The 15,131-nt window shown below is 38.8% G+C and overlaps 1 pseudogene; it reads right to left on the bottom strand.

Moving 5' to 3' along the window:
• Nucleotides 1–6,003: 6,003 nt before the first annotated feature.
• On the bottom strand, nucleotides 6,004–14,054 carry LOC113930445 (annotated as a pseudogene).
• Nucleotides 14,055–15,131: the final 1,077 nt, after the last annotated feature.

The raw sequence follows: 15,131 nt of genomic DNA, 5'->3' as shown, positions 1-15,131 counted from the left end.
GTCTTGGAATATCTTCTCTATGTTCAGATTTTTATAAATATGATGGGTAATAAACACAGAGGTGCATATATCTTTTCAAATTAGTGCTTTTGTTTTCTTTGGTTAAATACCCAGTAGTGGAATTACTAGATCATATGGTATTTCTCTTTCTTAAATTTTTTGAGGAAACTTCATAATTTTTCCATCAATGGTTATACCAATTACATTCCCACCAACACTGTACAAGGGTACCTTTACCTCCACATGCTTGCCAATATTTGTTATTTAGAAATCATCTAGTTTTATTCAGAAGCTGCTGCTCAAATGATGAAAAGGAATATATGGTAAAATTACAGTAATTTTTGTTCATTATATAGTACAAATCATTATGGCTTTGTAATTCATTACAGAGCCTTGGATTTTTTTTTTGAACTCCCATTTCATTTGTATCAAGTCAATATACTCTCTCAATCAAATCACTTCTTTATATGTGAACCCATCATATTTATAGAAATCAGCACATAGATAAGATGTTCCCAAGCTCTCCCAACACAATTAGGGTCAGTAGCCCAGTAGAAGGCACAATGGACTTTTTTGAAAAATAGATGTAGGTGGGTATATTCAATTCAGTGTCTTGGGCATAAAATGCAGGGTATACTCCAGATCCTCAGAGGTGTGGCATGACATAAGACAGACAGCAGGTGGCCGTGGGAACTAACACCACCAGCACCTAGAGACACAGGCACACAGGCAGACTTCAGGCAAGTGGGGCCGATCTTAACCAGATAAACAAATACCCATTAATGTCTCATCTGTTTCACACACAGGGAACCCTAAGCAAAGAAGGGAAAATGTAAAGAATAAATGGGAATCTAATCACCTTCTAAACCTTTCATATTCTATAATGGTCATTCTCATAGCTCAGTTCTCTCACTAAACACACAAGGCTTTTCATATGGTCCCTGGCCACACCCACTAACCATGTTTCCTTACACTTTGGGAGGCTTGGGCACCCAGAAGTGCTCCCATTCCCTGCCACAATCCCCTGAGTTAAGGGGCAAGTGGTGACCATGGGTGTATAGATTGGGAGTCAGAGGCCCAGAAGAATCTGCCCCCATCTCTGATAGACCTCACATCTGTTATGGCCCCTCAGGTCATCTGACACTGCCTGGGGGTGCTCTTGTGGTGCCAGCAGCCACAGATCACACTAGTGACATATCCATCACCTGGCCCCAGCTTCCAAGCCGCCCATTCCTTCTTACTATTACACTAAATCCCAGAACCTGGGACCTTCTAGAATTACATCAAGAATCCTAATGCTAATATTAAATTTAAAATTAAGTCTGCTGGGACACCTAGGTGGCTCAGTCGGTTAAGAATCTGCCTTCGGCTCAGGTCATGATCCCAGGGTCCTGGGGTCAAGCCCCACATCAGACTCCCTGCTCAGTGGAGAGTCTGCTTCTCCTTCTCACTCTACTCCTCCTTCTGCTTCTCCTTTGCCCCCTGCTCGTGTTCTCTCTCTCTCTCTTTCTGTGAAATAAATAAAATCTTAAAAAAAATAAAATTAAGTCTGCTTACTAGTAAAATGAGGACAGAAGACAGATGAAATGGAGCCCCTTCTCCCAATCCCCTGCCCCTCACACTGTCAAGTTGGCAATGTGAACCCAGTAAATGTTGTGTCCTGGGGATGTCTTGGGCTTATGGACTTAGTGACTATGTCTAGTGCACATCACTTTTCCAGGCACAACTTAACATTAGTCTGTACCAAGAAGGGGGATTTAAAATGGTAGACTAGAGCAGAACAGGCTTCTTTCAGACACATGCTGCTCACCATTTAGAAGGAAGACTGCTTCCCTGAGCTGCCCAGGAATACAAATGAACTTCAATAGATCTATGCCTGAGTGTCCTGCAGTATACCTTGCTAGATCCATGGACACACTGGTCATAAAATGTTGTCTAACTGGTAGAGCAACAAAGCACAAAGATTAGGACTGCAAATCCTACACCCCTGAAAGGATCCAGCATGACTTCTCATGCTATTCGTCCAAAGTCTGCCTTATCTGTTCTCATGGGTTACAGGATGTCCATGGGGTCAGACCTGAATCAGGAGAGCCAGATCAACTGCACAGCATTCTGACAGTGATGCTACAGAACAGGGATGCTCAAGGTGGGCAGAACAGCCTCTCCCAGCATAGAGTAGACTTATTATCTACCTCTTAGCTGCAATAATAGCTCACCAAGAATACCAATGGGACTAACATCTCTTTATCATGCTACAAAGACAGGTCCGCAAACATGTTTCATTTCCTAAGAAAATGCCATACAAGCTGAGAGTTACAGTACTTGAGAGCAGCAATAGTGCTCTCCTCCCATAATAAACAATTATTTTTCCACAAAATGGGCATGGAATCTTTGCCCCTGTAGAAACAGATGAAACCTATGAACAAAGTTATCCTGTCCTGGCCAACTTTAGTCAACTTCTTTTGAGTCTAGGAATGTTTCAGCATAAGGCAGATGAAATGCCAGGGACCTTAAAGAAATGTTGCTTCCTTGGGAAGTAGAGATGCTAGGAAAGGGCCAAGTGGTAGGCAGGGCTATTGGAGAATCTCAAGCAAAGGAAACTAGGAATGTTTAATAAGTAGGCCCAGGGGATAAAGTAGTTTTGTTGGGCTTCCTGGTGAGGTGAGGTTGAAAGATAGAGAAGGAGGTGGTCCTGAAACCTCTTTACATAACAGGACTGGCCCAGACTAAATCATTCAAGTATTTTCCATTGCTCCTGCCAGTTCCAGTTAATAAGAACCAGATCAAGTCAATAATTTCATTATAGTTTATTCCACTTTAATTAAACCAAATGATAAGAAGAGTATGACACCCCTCATTCCACAACTGACCTTCCCAAGGTTCTATGGAAAGTTGTTGACACCATGTTACAAGGCAAATGCATTCCAACAAGTACTTTGTTAGGTAAATAGGGATCAGAAGCACCCAAAGAATCTTCCAACTCTACAGTGTCTTCTCTCCAACAAGCTTGGTGCAGAACTTTCTGTCCACAGGGAGATCATCTGAGGCAGTGGGAGCAAGAGCTGCTCTCCTCAGTAAAAAGGATAGTACTGGTACCTATGTAAAAGGACTAAATTGACGATGGTGTACAGAGAGAAAATTTTCTAACAGAGATTTTTAAGGAGAAGTGTTGTGTTGGGAAAGAGGTCAAATAGAAACCTGGCACAGAAGTGAAAAGAGTTAATTCAGGGACATACGCCCAGGAGGTCTTATCCAAAATGCCAGCTGAAGACAAGAAGGAATACAAATTAGTTCTTGTCTCCAGATGGGCAGGATGCCTACATCTCTGGGGTTCCCCACAGTTCCCTGCTGCTTCTTATTTGGAAAGAGACAGGATTCTCCTGGCAGGCACCCTTGGAGGGCAAACTACCAGTCCCAGGTGCCTTCCTGTCTAGCCATGGGGTGTAGAGAAACAGAAAGACACCTACATTTCAGGCAAGGAATGCTGTGTGAGTGAGGTTAAGATATTGAAGGCAGGGTGCCTGGGTGGCTCAGTTGGTTAAGCGACTGCCTTCGGCTCAGGTCATGATCCTGGAGTCCTGGGATTGTGTCCCACATTGGGCTCCCTGCTCAGTGGGGAGTCTGCTTCTCCCTCTGACCCTCTTCCCTCTCGTGCTCTCTGTCTCTCATTCTCTCTCTCTCAAATAAATAAATAAAATCTTTAAAAAAAAAAAGATGTTGACGGCAGCTGTCGAGTGGAGCTGACCACTCAGAGTGAGTGTGGAGGCGATCCAGGCCAGCTAGCCACTGGATGCTGGGATGGCAAGTTGTCGAGTAGGCACTGGGTTAAATTACTGAAATCTGGCAAATTCTCTGAGCTATCAGGCTGTTTACTCCTTGTCCTGGAGCATATGCTGAGGCAGTCCAAGAGGCAGTTATGGTACTCTGAGGAGTGACTGGCAGTCAGCTGGCCAGTGCTTCACAGGGACAATGGAAAGAGCCCAGGCTGAGAGTTAGAAGCTGAAGAGGGGCATGCTCATAAACTCATGACTTTACCTGTGACTCCTTCTATTAAAATGCAGGAGAAAATGACAGTGCAGCAGCTCTTGTAAGGTTGAGGTCTTGTCAAGAGTCAGAAAGGTGAGATGGTGTGGCCTGGTCTAGCACAAGCTAAGTGTGAATGATTCCATACCATTTTGTAGTTTATCTAACCATGGGGTCCATGAAGAAGGCAGAGAGGCAGTTAATTATCTGGCAAACAGCTAATTGCTAGGGATTGCTAGTTGGTTTTTTTAGGAAAAAAATAGACAAAAATTATTAGAAAAATATATGAGAGAAAATCTTCAGGATTGAGGTCTAGGCAAAAACTTAATTTTCAATATCAAAAGCTAAATGTTACCTGGTTCTTATTTTTGTTGTGTGTTCTTTTTGTAGTAAACCCTAATTTCACTTCAGACCAGTGGATGCCTCTGACACATGAGAATTATAACTATGTTTGAAAGGCAAAAGAGAAAATTAAATTAATAGTTTTCAAAATATTACCTTGTTTATTCATTTTAATATGAAACTGACCAATTGTAATACCAATTTTCAGGAATTACACTAATGGTCAACAAAAAATACCCATGAATCAGATGCTTATGCAATGAATTTTATTAGAGCATATAGTTTTTATGTTTTCCAAGGTTAGTCTCTTCTAAACTTAATGATTTCTCTTGGACAAAAAAACATGTCAATGTAGGCAGTATCTTATCTCTTTGATTTCCTGTATCCATGCCTATATTGCAATTTAATGGGCACAGAAAGGAGCTCACCAATAATTCACCACATTTAATCAGATTATGTTAGCATTTTACTGTGGTATGACTTGACTCAGAGTGCAAATGAAAAATGACTTTACAGGTTAATTAATCACACCATTCATAATGACCAGTTTGGTACTTTATATAGAAGCACATATTTAAGTTAAAACAAGTAATTTATTTTCCATAGGAAACAACATGTATAGTAACTAAATCATATTTCAATTAGTAATTTTATTGTTACACACGAATTAAATATTTCCTGAACTTCGTCATAAGACTAACCCTTTTTAAAATGTAAATACTCCAGGAAAAAGTAGGCTTTAAGCTTACTTATAAATATTTTAAAGCAGATGAAGGTGGGGAAATGAAACACTGAATGAAAATAATTAATGTTGGTGGAAGTTGAAGGAGCCTCTAAATTAGGAAAAAATAAAAATACAAGGAGGATGGAAATACCATACATGGTTTACCTCACATATTTACAATTGTAGCCAGAGCTCACTGATCTCTTTTAACACCAATATATAATGGGATCTGAATCATATTGGCTAGAGGTTCAAGCGATAGATTATAGTTTCTGTAGGAACTAAGCCCCAAATCAGTAAAGTATATTCAACTTAGAGGCAGTCTGAGCTATTTACATCATAGAACAATGAACAAACTTTCCAAAAGTGGCTCGTCATTGCCCAATATTAAATGGAACTTTATATTAGAGGTCATTTTTTTGTTGGCTTCTTTTAGCGGAAAAAAAATAACTAAGGAGCTAACTTTATAAAGTTATATATTTAAAGAATAAGTGAAAATTACTTGTTATTACTTCATAATATTTCCTCCAGCTCTCATTTCTCAGTATCTTCTCCTTTAAAGATATGGTATATATCAACATTCTCAGTGAATGTTAATGTTTTGCTTTTTCATGAGTGGTTTAAGAAAGACTAAATGTATTCTTAACTTGCAGTTTTGTGACATTCTGAAGACAAATATTCCCAAAGGAACATCTCATTTGCTTTATATTGGAAGTCAAGGGGAAAATAGTATTCAATATACTGTACAGATTTCTATTTTACAAATCTTTATGACATGGCTGAAATAATAGTTTTTAAATCATTTTACTAAATCAGGTATATCTGCTGGAATATAGTCTTTCATCGTTGTTTATTTCCTCAGCAGCATGGAATTTCTATGTGCAAATTCTTTCATCAAGTGGATTTTTAAGTGTTCATTTTATCTCCCCATCACCACCTGTGAAATAAACACCAAGGAAGTTTAAATTGAATGTCAAACTTTCCCCAAGCAGTTTTTAAGGAACTGATTCCTGAAGAGACAATGTAGAAAGTCTCATGCCCTAGAGTTTTCTTAATCTAATCATCTCTGGAAAGAATTGTTTCTTCCTCAGGCTAAATGTATTATCAGGAGGATATAGCCTATGATCATAACCAAGGAAATGAAGGATTGAATTGTGAAATGAAACAATTTTTGTGCGTCTGTTGAAAAAATTTTATTTTTTTACAATCAAAACATGTTATAATTTTTACTATTAAATGTTAATTGTCATCATGTAACAATTGAGACAGATTCTTCAAAGGACTAAACTACTCCAGTTGCTCAATGTCAAGGTTTGAGTTCAAAGGCAATACACAAACCTGAAGGAGTAAACACAACTTTTGAATATATGAAGTTAGTGAATTATAAATGGCTTGCTTTTTAGAAAGCTCATTTGTAAATCACTTTTATGATATGCTAGACAGAAAACAAAATTTATAAAACTCATCTATAAATGACAAAACAGTTCTTAGGCTAGCCCACAAGGGTCTAGTTAATAATGTAACCTATGTGTTGCTTATGTAAAGTTAACAAACAAAAAAATTCAAAAATGATGTATAACTGTTGTCTCATTTAAAAATGATTATTATGTTACTAAACTTTCAAAAAGTATTCACAGTAGTTTCCTGATATGTGGGAATATTATAAACAAAAATCAATCAAATACACAAATAAAACTGTTTTTAAATTATCTTTAATGGTCATTTTTAATAAAAATGGTAGAGGTAGATGTGGAAGCAAATATGATTTTCCTAAAGATTATTATTGGAAGATTTTGGTTATTTCTAGGACTATAAAGGGCCATGGCACTAATTCCTTATACCTGATTATACTTGAAAAAGTATAGTCTTCTTAATAGAGGAATATTACTAATACTACTCTAATGTGAATTCTAATTTGGAATTCATAAGTAGAAAAAATAAATGAATACTGTTTTTCTCTGAAGGGAATATAATTTCCTTTAATCACAAAAGGAAATGATCTTTTTTTCACCTGTATTATTTCTTTATTTGTAATGTAGGCTTTTTTTGTTATCTCAATAATTTTCTCCAAAGTTCTACAAATTCCTTCTCAACCAGCCCTCTTCTTCTTTCTCCTCCTCCTTCTTTCAATATTATAAACTTTCTCTCTTTCTGATCCCAAACTACTCAGATGATGTCAGTGCAGTGACATTCAAGTCCTGTCCTCTCACTAAGATCATGGCTCCTCTTTGGCTGCCAGGGAACTATGACTGTTGGATCGAAACTCCTGGAGCCTGTGCAGTAGAAAAATGGAAAATAGTTATGTTTGCTGACTGATCCCCTTAAAGTACATCGACTGGCTGAAGAGGAAGGGAGAAAGCAACATGCATAAAATCTAAAAGGGGCAGAGATGGAATGTTTTGTGCAGGAGAGAGGAAAAAATAACTAAACAGCACTCAGCCTTAGGTGTGAGCCCATGTCTCCATCCTCACAAACCTCAGGAGAAGCAAAACACTGTCCATTTATCAAGCAGGGGTTGAACTGTGAAATGAAACAATTTTTTGTGGAACATAAGGAATAGCGTGGAGGACATTAGGAGAAGGGAAAAACAAAGGGGGGGAGTCGGAGGGGGAGATGAACCATGAAAGACTATGGACTCTGAGAAAGAAACTGAGGGTTTTAGAGGGGATGGGGGTGGGGGCTGGGTTAGCCCAGTGATAAGTATTAAGGAGGGCACGTAAAGCATGGAGCACTGGGTGTTATACGAAAACAATGAATCATGGATCACCACATCAAAAACTAGTGATGTATTGTATGGTGACTAACAACATAATACAATACAACAGAATACAATACAATACAAATTAAATTAAATTAAATTAAATTAAAAAAAGAATCCTAGTGTTTGAACATTGCTACTGGGCATATGGAATTTACCCTAAAATTTATAATGAATTGAAAAAAGAAGAATACATCATATGTGGAAAAAACTTTTATCTAGGTTGTTTGCTTGCTTGCTTGCTTGCTTATTTATTTATTTATTATTTTTTTATTTATATGTTCAGTTAGTCAACATACAGTCCATAATTAGTTTCCGATGTAGTGTTCAACCATTCATTAGTTGTATATAACAACCAGTGCTCATCACAACACATGCCCTACTTAATACCCATCACCCGGCGACATCATCCACCCATCCCCCTCCTTCCTGTAACCTTCAGTTTGTTTCCCAGAGTCCAGAGTCTCTCATGGTTTGTCTCCCTCTCTGATTTCTTCCCATTCAGTTTTCCCTCCCTTCCCCTATCGTTCTCTACCCTATTCCTTATGTTCCACATATGAGTGAAACCATATAATTGTCTTTCTCTACTTCACTTATTTCACTTAGCATAATCCCCTCCAGTTCCATCCACGTTGATGCAAATGGTGGGTATTCATCCTTTCTGATAGCTGAATAATATTCCATTGTATATATGAACCACATCTTCTTTATCCATTCATCTGTTGAAGGACATCGTGGCTCCATCCACAGTTTGGCTATTGTGGACGTTGTTGCTATGAACATTGGGGTGCATGTGCCCCTTCTTTTCACTACATGTGTATCTTTGGGGTATATACCTAGTAGTGCAATTGCTGGGTCATAGGGTAGCTCTATTTTTAATGTCTTGAGGAACCTCCATACTGCTTTCCAGAGTGGCTGTACCAGCTTGCATTCCCCTTTCTCCACATCCTTGCCACCACTTGTTGTTTTCTGTCTTGTTCATTTTGGCTATTCTAACTGGTGTAAGGTGGTATCTCATTGTGGTTGATTTGTATTTCCCTGATGGTTAGTGATGTTGAACACTTTTTTCATGTGTCTATTGGTCATTTGTATGTCTTCTCTGGAGAGGTGTCTGTTCATGTCTTCTGCCCATTTATTGACAGGATTTTTTGTTTTTTTCAGTGTTGAGTTTGAGAAGTTCTTCATAGATCTTGGATACTAGCCCTTTATCTGTAATATCATTTGCAAATATCTTCTCCCATTCTGTGGGTTGCTTCTTCATTTTGTTGACTGTTTCATTTGCTGTGCAGAAACTTTTTATCTTGATGAAGTCCCAAAAGTTCATTTTTGCTTTGGTTTCTGTTGCCTTTGGAGACATGTCTTGAAAGAAGTTGCTGTGGCTGATGTCAAAAAGGTTATTGCCTATATTCTCCTCTAGGATTTGGACGAATTCCTGTTTCACATTGAGGTCTTTCATCCATTTTTGAGTTTATCTTTGCATATGGTATAAGAGAATGGTCCAGTGTCATTCTTCTGCATGTGGCTGTCCAATTTTCCCAGCATCATTTATTGAAGAAACTGTCTTTTTTCCATTGGATATTCTTTCCTGATCTGTCGAAGATTAGTTGATGATAGAGTTGAGGGTCCATTTCCGGGTTCTCTATTCTGTTCCTTTGTTCTATGTGTCCGTTTTTGTGCCAGTACCATGCTGTCTTGATGATCACAGCTGTGTAATATAGCTTGAAGTCAGGCATTGTGATGCCCCAAGTTTAGTTATCTTTTTCAACATTCCCCTGGCAATTTGGTGTCTTTTCTGGTTCCGTTAGGATTGTTTGTTTGAGCTCTGTGAAAAATGTCAATGGTATTTTGATAAGGATTGTATTGAAAGTGTAGATTGCTCTGGGCAGCATAGACATTTTTACAATGTTTATTCTTCCAATCCATGAGCATGGAATGTTTTCTCATCTCTTTGTGTCTTCCTCCATTTCTTTCATAAGGGTCTCTAGTTTTCAGAGTACAGATCCTTTACCTCTTTGGTTAGGTTTGTTCCTAGGTATCTTATGGTTTCTGGTTCTATCATAAATGGAATCAATTCCTTAATTTCTCTTTCTTCAGTTAGTTTGTTAGTGTATAGAAATGCAACTGATTTCTGTGCATTGATTTTGTAATCTGCCACATTGATGAATTGCTGTATGGGTTCTGGCAATTTGGGGGTGGAGTCTTTTGGGTTTTCCACATAAAGTATCATGTCATCTGCAAAGAAATAGAGAGTTTGACTTCTTCTTTTCCAATTTGAATGCCTTTTATTTCTTTTTGCTGTCTGATTCCTGAGGCTAGGAATTCTAGTACAATGTTGAACAATAATGGTGAGAGTGAGCATCCCTGTCATGTTCCTGACCTTAAAGGAATAGCTCTCGGCTTTTCCCCATTGAGAATGATATTTGCTGTGCACTTTACATCAATAGCGTTTATGATATTGAGATATTTTCCCTCTATCCCTATACTTTGAAGAGTTTTAGTCAGGAAAGAAGGCTGTATTTTGTCAAATGTTTTTTTCTGCATCAATTGAGAGGATCATATAGTTCTTGTCATTTCTTCTATTAATGTGCTCTATTACATTGATTGAATTCTGAATGTTGAATGACCCTTGCATCCCAGGAATAAATCCCACCTGGTCATAGTGGGATTTAACCAAAGGATTAAAACGTCCTTTTAATGTTCTGTTGGATCCTATTGGCTAGGATCTTGTTGAGTATTTTGGCATCCATATTCATCAGGGACATTGGTCTTTAATTCTCCTTTTTGATGGGCTCTTTGTCTGGTTTTGGGATCATGGTAATACTGGCCTCATATAACAAGTTTGGAAATTTGCCTTCTATTTCTATTTTTTGAAATAGCTTCAGTAGAATAGGTATTATTTCTTCTTTCAATGTTTGGTAGAATTCCCCTTGGAAACCATCTGGCCCTGGACTCTTATTTTTTTCAGAGGTTTTTGATTACTGCTTCAATTTCCTTATTGGTTTTTTGTGTATTCAGATTGTCTATTTCTCCCTGTTTCAGTCTTGGTACTTTATAAATGTCCAGGAATTCATCTATTTCTTCCAGATTGCTTAATTTTTTGACATATTTGCTGGTAATAATTTCTAATAATTGTTTCTATTTCCTTGGTGTTAGTCATGATCTCTCCCCTTTCATTTATGATTTTATTTATTTGGGTCCTTTCCCTTTTTCTTTTGGATATGTCTGTGTTAGTCATGATCTCTCCCCTTTCATTTACGATTTTATTTATTTGGGTCCTTTCCCTTTTTCTTTTGGATATGTCTGGCCAGAGTTTTATTGATCTCATTAATTATTTCAAAGAAACAGCTCTTAGTTTCATTGATCTGTTCTACTGTTCTGGTTTCTATTTCATTAATTTCTGCTCTAATCTTTATTATTTCTCTTCTCCTGCTTGGTTTAGGATTTATTTGCTATTCCTTCTCCAGGTCATTTAAGTGTAAGGTTAGCTTGTGCATTTGGGATTTTTCTAATTTTTTGAGAGAGGCTTGGATGGCAATATATTTCTCTCTTAGGATCGCTTTTACTGTATCCCATAGGTTTTGGACCAATATGTTTTCATTCTCATTAGTTTCCATGAACTGTTTAAGTTCTTCTTTAGTTTCTTGGTTGATGCAATCATTGTTTAGCAGGGCGCTCTTTAACTTCCCGGTGTTTGAGTTCCTTCCAAATTTCTTCCTGTGGTTGAGTTCCAGTTTCAAAGCATTGTGGTCTAAATATATGCAGGGAATAATCTCAATGTTTTGGTATCTGTTGAGAAATGATTGCTGACCCAATGTGTGGTCTATTCTGGAGAAAGTTCCATGTACACTCAAGAAGAATGAGTATTCTCTTGTTTTAGGATGGGATATTCTGTTTATATCTACGAAGTCCATCTGGTCCAATGCATCATTCAGAGCTCTTTTTTCTTTTTTTTTTATGTTATGTTAATCACCATACATTACATCATTAGTTTTTGATGTAGTTTTCCATGATTCATTGCTTGCGTACAACACCCAGTTCTCCATTCAGTACATGCCCTATTTAATACCCATCACAGGGCTAACACATCCCCCCATGCCCCTCCCCTCTAGAACCCTCAGTTTGTTTTTCAGAGTACATAGTCTCTCATGGTTTGTCTCCCCCTCCGATTTCCTCCCTTCATTTCTCCCTTCCTACTATCTTCTTTTTTTTTTTTTTCTTAACATATGATGTATTATTTGTTTCAGAGGTACAGGTCTGTGATTCAACAGTCTTACACAATTCACGGCGCTCACCATAGCACATAGCCTCCCCAATGTCTATCACCCAACCACCTCATTCCTCCCACCCCCCCCAGCACTCCAGCAACCCTCAGTTTGTTTCCTAGATTAAGAATTCCTCATATCAGTGAGATCATATGATACATGTCTTTCTCTGATTGATTTATTTTGCTCAGCATAATACCCTCCAGTTCTATCCACGTCATTACAAATGGCAAGATTTCATTCCTTTTGATGGCTGCATATTATTCCATTGTATATGTATACCATTTCTTCTTTATCCATTCATCTGTTGATGGACATCTTGCCCTTTCCATAGTTTGGCTATTGTGGACATTGCTGCTATAAACATCAGGGTGCACGTACCCCTTTGGATCACTACATTTGTATCTTTGGGGTAAATACCTAGTAGTGCAATTGCTGGGTTGTATGGTAGCTCTATTCTCAGCTTTTTGAGGAATGCCCATACTGTTTTCCAGAGTGTCTGCACCAGCTTGCATTCCCACCAACAGTGTAGGAGGGTTCCTCTTTCTCCGCATCCCCTCCAACATCTGTCATTTCCTGACTTGTTAATTTTAGCCATTCTGACTGGTGTGAGGTGGTATCTCATTGAGGTTTTGATTTGGATTTCCCCAATGCCAAGCAATGTTGAGCACTTTTTCATGTGTCTGTTGGCCATTTGAATGTCTTCTTTGGAAAAATATCTGTTCATGTTTTCTGCCCATTTCTTGATTGTATCATTTGTTCTTTGGGTGTTGAGTTTGATAAGTTCTTTATAGATTTTGGATACTAGCCCTTTTTCTCATATGTCATTTGCAAATATCTTCTCCCATTCTGTCGGTTGTCTTTTGGTTTTGTTGACTGTTTCTTTCACTGTGCAAAAGCTTTTTATCTTGATGAAGTCCCAATAGTTCATTTTTGCCCTTGCTGCCCTTACTTTCTTTGTCTTTGTCTTCATTGTCCAGCTTGATATCCAGCTTTTCAATCAGCTTTGCTGTCTCCTCTTTCCTGAAATTCATGATAGCGTCAAACACCTTGAGAATAGGGTCCAAGATGAGCTGGCAGAACATCCGTGGTAGCTTCTTGCCATCAGGGCTGGTGGCTGACTTGCTGAATTTGCTCTTGGCTGGATCAAAGTACCGGTCACCCCACAGCTTCTTCATCATGTCCTCCACTTTCTTGGCACACTCAGCAGGCCCCAGCTGGCCCTTGCCCTTGGCAGCAAGTTTGGCCACATACATCTCTGCAAACTACTTCAAGGTAAAGGCCCAACCGTGGAGTCCAGACCCAAAACCGACAGTCCCAAGTACAGGGTTGATCATGATGTTGCCCATGGGTCCACTCTTGCCCTACCCATAGGTGGAAATGATGACACTGACGTTCTCCACTATGTGCTGGAAGGTCTGGTAGAGCTCCTCAGGCTCCAGCTGCAGCTCCAGCAGAGCCTGGTCCATCTTGTTCATCATCAGCACAAGCTTGATCTGCTCAGCAATGGCCTGCCACAGCACTGTCTGTCTGCATGCACACACCCAACACACAGTCCACTACCACCAAGGCACCATCGGTGACACTGAGGGCGGCAGTCACCTCCGAGGAGAAGTCCACCTGCCCGGGGGAATCAATGAGGTTGATTAGAAAGCTGGAGCCATCCTTGCTCTGCTTGATAAAGTTCAAGTCGTTCTCCGAGAGTTCATAGAAGAGGGAGATAGCCGTTGACTTGATGGTGATGCAGCGCTCCTGTTCATCCTTCCAGGTGCCAGTGAAGCGGGTCTCCCCAGTGTGGGTGGGGGGTGATGATGCTAGCCTTGCTCACCAGCGAGTCCATCAGCGTGGACTTGCCGTGGTCCACGTGGGTGATGACGGACATGTTTTGGATGTTGGTCTTCTTGTCCAAGATGGCCCGGATCTGGTCTACTGTGAAGTTCACCATGGTGGCGGAGGGCGGTGGATTCTCCCAGGAAGATCCGAGCGAGGTGAGTCGCATAGAGGATGGCGGCGATGGCAGCAGAAGAGCAGTAATAGAGACTTTACAAATCATTATCCTGATCAAAACTGTGGGATGCATTTAATCACAAGAATATACAGGTTGCAGCTTAAACTTTTTGTCAGTCACTAAGACCAGAAAGAGAATTCTCAGAATGGATCATCCTAGCCACTGATAAAAACACATAATCTGTTCAGATACGTTACGCCTTCACATACATAATAAACAGTATTTACAAATATCATGTTAAAAATAACAATCTCTTCCTTGTCTTTCGTGTTAAACACTCTCCTGATCCTCTTTTGTTTATAGCCATTCCTTTAAGTCTCAGTGTAAGCTCAAGCATAGCTATTTGGTCACGAAATGCTGGCAGTCATTAAGTAAGTTTATATACATTTCTTCTCACTCTATATTTTTGCCCAAGGAAATCTATGCTATTGGCATCAATGACCATCCTTGACTCCAAGAATCATATATATTAGCCTAGACTCTGCGTTTGAACCCCAGATCCTTATACTTCAACTACCTGACAGTTACCTTTGGATAACTAAAAAGAACCTGAAATTCAAAAGGCCCCAAATTTTACTCATACCACCATCTGCCTGGGAAGCAGAAGAGATCCTCTCCCAATGTTCCCTATCTTAGCAGATAACACTACTATTCATCCAATTTAAAACCTAGCAGTAATTCTTGACACTTCCTTTCTCCTCATTTCTTATATATAATCCAGCAATAAATCATATTCATTTTATTTTCCATTTCTCATATCTATTTCATTTCCAATGTGCACTTTCTTTATCTGAAGTTATCAAAAAAAAGATTCTTGCCCTCTTTTAAGCTGTCAGATTCTGGAGGTAGCTAGAATAATCTTTTCAAAATGCAAATTTGTTCATATCACCACTGACCATTACCATGCCTCTTTAAATATTTCAATACTTAAACACTTCATACTTTTTTTATGTTCAATTAGCCAACATATCATACATCATTAGTTTTTGATGTAGTGTTCAATGATTCATTAGT

The sequence above is a fragment of the Zalophus californianus genome, chromosome X, assembly GCF_009762305.2.
Source record: "Zalophus californianus isolate mZalCal1 chromosome X, mZalCal1.pri.v2, whole genome shotgun sequence".
Classification (NCBI taxonomy): Eukaryota; Metazoa; Chordata; class Mammalia; order Carnivora; family Otariidae; genus Zalophus; species Zalophus californianus.
The sequence above is the reverse complement of the archived record's forward strand: the minus strand, read 5'-3'. Positions and strand labels throughout refer to the sequence as shown.